Genomic DNA, 5,402 nt, shown 5'->3' on the forward strand with positions numbered 1-5,402 from the left:
AGTTTCCTTCTTCTTATTGTGTTATTATACTGTGTGGTTGTGAAAAAGTATGTTCCAGCCGCCTGTGGCTGAGTATAGATTGTTTGTATTGTTGATTTGGTCACCGGTGCAGGGGAGATTCTGTCAAAATTTTTCGGTAGGAATTACTCTGAGCCGTGATAAATCTAAGTGTCGCTAATAATAGCATAAGTGACACTAGTATTAGAGTAGTAGTTAAGTAACGGTCACTCTTAGAGAGTAGTAGTAAGAAGGGTGGTCGTTACAGTTGGTATCAGAGCAGTGCCCCATTCTCCAGCATCACACACACATCAGCACCAGCCTTGCCGTCTCCATGTAAGAAAGTATTTAAATCCTTTCTTTTTTCTGCTTTCCTTATTATTAACTGCAGTATAGAGTACTTGTTTTTTTTTGAGTACTAAAGTAAGATAGAAGATTTAGTTCCCTTTTCTATATTCATATATAAGTATGATTAGAAGGGTTAGAGAAGTTATCAAGCCTTTTCCTCTGCATAATTAGATGTCAAGAAGAGGGCGTCCTCGTACCGTTCATACTGAGGACCGAGTTCAGGAGAACGAAGAGCCCAGAACCCCTGGGCCTATTCTCTCTGAAGTTGTTGCTCAACTTTAGAGACAAGTAGCGAGCATCAGTAAGTGATTGCCAATCTAATGGCCAATCAGAAGCCAGCTCCTCCCACTCCTCCAACCATTAATGTGGAGACCACAGTGTTGGGACCGATTATGTAGCTAGAGGGGGGTGAATAGCTCGTCGCGTGCTCGTGTGCTTGGCGTTGTTTGTTTCTTCAAAGATGCAGCGGAAATATACAAGAAAACAACACTCAGCGCTAACACTAAGGATTTACTTGGTATCCACCTCACAAGAGGTGACTAATCCAAGGATCCACACACTCACGCACCCTCCACTATGAAAAACACTCCTTTATGGTAAATACCAAAGGCGGAGAAGCCCTACAACACTCTCAGTACAATAAGAAAGAAAGGGTAGCAAGATACACGCAACAACTTACAAGATGTGCAATCAAAACCCTAACCCTAACTTCTTGTTGTAGCTTTTGATCCGCCTCTTGACTTGGAAGAAACTCCAAGAATCTTCAAAAACTGGCGTGGAGAGCTCTGTGGAGTCGCTGGTGAAGATCTGAGATGAATCGTGAAGTTCTGCGAAAGCTCTACTGAAGAAAACGCTCACCTGCAGCTAAATACGACGCCAACGGTCGAATCTCGATTGATTGGATTGCTCCCAATCGATCAGGGAGGCTTTGGATCGATCAACCGATCGATCCAGAGCGCTTCTGTGCTTTCTGGAATAGCCTGGATCGATCGGCTGATCGATCCAAGGCTTATCGCGCGCAAACAGCAGCTCCCAATCGATCCACTGATCGATTGGGACCTCTGGATCGATCCACTGATCGATCCAAAGGGGTTCTGTTCGCGGGGACTCACCCGATCGATCGGCCGATCGATTGGGCATGATCCAATCGATCGGCTGATCGATCCAGATCTGCGGGATCGATCCACTAATCGATCCAGATCTGCTGCATCGATCCACTGATCGATCCAGATCTGCTGGATCAATCGGCTGATCAATCCAGATCTGCTGGATCAATCAGCTAATCAATCCAGATCTTGGTTTTTGGCCAGAACCAAGTCCAAAGCCCCCTAAATCAACATCTAGTCAACTGTTACGCTCCGCAAGTGTACGGAAATGTCGCAAGTAATATAAAAGATTATCGTATCCACAGGGACTGGAATAAGCACTAGAAATGTCTCAATGCGAATTAGCTAAACAACTATCCAATCGTTTCAAAAGCAAAGTAAAGGTAAACAAATCTAGTATTAGAGATCAACAAACAAGAGTTTAGTGTTTTGGGTTATGATAAAGGGAGATTCTAGGAGTTTCGGTTTCTTTGTAAGATTTCTTGAATGTAAATGGTTCACCAATTCTTATTCCTCAATTGCCAAACATGTAGAAAGTTGCCGGTTCCCTCTTGCAATAGACAACCGGCTAAGGACTGAGAAATGTATCTAAATAGGATTAATTAGACATGAACCTACGTTGTCCTTACACAGAAGCGCACCTATTACTATGCCTTCCTCGGATATCAACATAGAAGCCCACAACTTATTAATCTATAAAGATACAAGAAGCTAATCATAGAATCCATCCTACTCTCTTGAATATTCCTATTTCCTCTTCAAGATTATCTCTCAAACGTCCTTACACGGGCTTGCACATCACGTGGATCCCTCGGATGATCGAGTGAGAGTTTATCCTTACCAAGTCCATAAGAAATCCAAACAATCAATCAAGAATGAGAATTAAGCACAAACCACCATCAATCATTCAAGATCTAATTGATACAAGCAAGATAATGTCATTGAAACAAGAAAATGGCAAATCCATAAGAGATTACATCAATCCATCATACAAATACTCCCTTAATCCTAGAATACAAGATCTACTCCATGAATCGAGGAAGAAAACCCGAAAGAATAGAGATTACAAGCATTCCTTGAATCCCCAATCCAAGAAAACAAGAAGAGGGGAAAAGAGAAAACTTATCTACGAAGAAGCCTTGTCTTCGGATCCAATCCTCGCTCCGGAGCCGGAATCGCCAAGAACTCCCATTGAATCACCCAGAAATCCTCCCAAGAATGGGAGGAAACCACCAAATCTTGCCTTCTCCCAAAGGGGGAGAGATCCCCTTTCAATTCATGAAGAAGGGTTTAAATAGAGGAGGGAATCGGGCACCACAAGGCCCCGTGACACGGCCGTGTGAGATTCACACGGCCATGTCCAGTTCCCTCTCTGCAGAACTGCAGTGTGACTCCACACGCCGTAACCTTCTGCTCTCTGGAATGCTACACGGCCGTGTGGTGCACAGCCACACCTGCTTGGTCTCTGGAAGTCTCACTGCAGATCCACACGGCCATGTAAGGCTTCTGCCCTGGTTGGCTTCAAATCTTGACACGGCCGTGTGACGGCCATGTCATCTTCCTCTTCTGTTGGTGCCAAACTCCACACGGCCCGAGCTCCATACCAGTGCAGGGCCGTGTGAGGTACACGGCCCGGTGCTTTCTCCCTTCGTCTCCTCCAATGCATGCCCAAAGATGTAGATTCTTCACCAAATCGACTCCTGTGTACAGAAAAAGCAGATCTCCGAACCAAAAGAGTAAATATGCTAAAAGGAAAGCTGGAAGTATAAAAATGCATAGATCAAGCATGCTCAAAGTATGTAAATGTGCGTAAAAACATGCATAAAAGAGTATATAATCTATGCACATCATCAACCATGACTTGTTGGTACATAAAATCTAGCATTCGGTCACCCTTGACCAGCTAGGACTCTCTCACCAAGTGTCTGGTCAATCCCTTTGACCTACTTGGACTTTCACCAAATGTCTGGTCAACCTTGACCCATCTGGATTTCCCCGTGCCTGGCTTCACTCACTAGGACTTCCCTTCTGCCTAGCTTCACTCACTAGGTCTTTCACCTGGCTTCACTCACCCGGACTTTCACCTGACTTCACTCACCAGGACTTTTCTTCTGCCTAGCTTCACTCACTAGGACTTTCCTTCTGCCTAGCTTCACTCACTAGGACTTTCTTCTGCCTAGCTTCACTCACTAGGACTTTCTTTTGCCTGGCTTCACTCACCAGGACTTTCCAGTCAAGTATCCGGTCAACCTTAACCTACTTGACTTTCCTTCACATCTCAACTGGTCAACCTTGACCAAACTGGAATTGTATCAACAATCTCCCCAAATGAACAACTGCACCTGCATTGTCCATATCATCTAAACCTAATATATTGTCAAACATCGAAACTTAAACCAGGACTCAAGCTTGGTCAACCCGGTCAACCTTGACCTGAGGGATATTGCACCAACAATCTCCCCCTTTTTGATGTTTGACAATACCACCTGTTAAGTTAGGAAATTAGGCTAATCCCATAGCCTCAATTCCCTTCATGTCAATATATGAATGATGGTTCCCTTCATTTTCCTCCTTTTCTAGAGGGCAAACTCCCTCTTTAGGTACTGAATGTTGGAGCAATCCCAATGGTCCGTGGGACCATGTGTTTTGGTGTTTGGGCAAAGGGTTTAAGTTAGGTTTACCCTCGTTATTTGATATGTGTACTTGAGTTGTGCAGGACTGCAGGTGACACATGTGACTCAGGTTGACGGCTTCGGGTCCGGTGAAGGATGGAGCATCCGAGGGACCGTGGACAAGGCAGCAAGGACAAGGGCCGAGGGAAGCGACTTCGAGGCATACGCGAAGGATGGCATTGGGGACGAGCCACGGGCTTGGATGCATCCAAGGGACGAGAGCCAAAGGAAGTAGGCTTGAAGGCAAGAGGTCAAGGCTGCAAAGAAGAGTCAAATGAGTCGTGAGGGTACGAGTGCATGAGAGATTGTACTCGGAGTAAAATCCTAGTTTTAGGGTTTTACTGTAGCGGTACTGTAGCAGGTACTGTAACGTACTGTAGCAGTCGACTGGTGTATGGACCAGTCGACTGATGCACTGTAGCAGAGCTGTTGAGATAGCCGTTGGGCTGGCACCAGTCGACTGGTGCAAGGACCAGTCGACTGGTAACGGGCAAATCAGGTTCTGATTTGCTCCAAGCTCTATAAGAAGGAGCTTGGTATGGCCGGCCAAGGCGACGAAATTAGACTTGGTTAAGGTCTAATTAGTAGTCTACAAGTGCTCAAGTGTTTGTGGAATCCAAGAGGTCTTGGTGTGTTGTGGTGAGGTTTCTCCACCCACAAGGAGCGACTTGAGATAGCCGGAGTTTCCGGGGGCTAATCCACCGAAGGATCGGGATCGTCCACCTTACGGACAGCCGTGGAGTAGGAGCATCATCTCCGAACCACGTTAAATCGACGTGTATTGGTTTGCTAGTTCTTTTCCTTCTTTAGCTTTCGTATTCATTGCTTTAGTATTTGTATTTCCGCTTGCGCACTAACGAATACGTAGAAAGCGAGTGATTTGGGGGCGCCGTCTATCCAACCCCCCTTCAAGCCGGCCGCAAGATCCTCCAACAAGTGGTATCAGAGCGAGGACGCTCTTCGTTGGACTAACCGCCAAGGAAGCACAAGATGGCCGGGTTTATTGTCCCTCCAAAATTTGAAGGAGGAGGCCTTGGGGACATCACGTATTGGATGACGAGGATGGAGGTTTTCTTCAACATGGATTGGGATATCATGATGGTGATCAAGAAACCGTTTGAAGTCCCGAAGGACAAGAAAGGAAAGAAGCTCCGATCACGACGTTGGACGGAGGAGCAAACCACACGATCAAAGGCAAATTCAAAGGTAATATCAATTTTAATTGATTTATTGCCTCCTAATGTGATAAGTGGTGTAGGTAAATATGAGAATGCCCATG

The sequence above is a fragment of the Zingiber officinale genome, chromosome 4B, assembly GCF_018446385.1.
Source record: "Zingiber officinale cultivar Zhangliang chromosome 4B, Zo_v1.1, whole genome shotgun sequence".
Taxonomy (NCBI): Eukaryota; Viridiplantae; Streptophyta; class Magnoliopsida; order Zingiberales; family Zingiberaceae; genus Zingiber; species Zingiber officinale.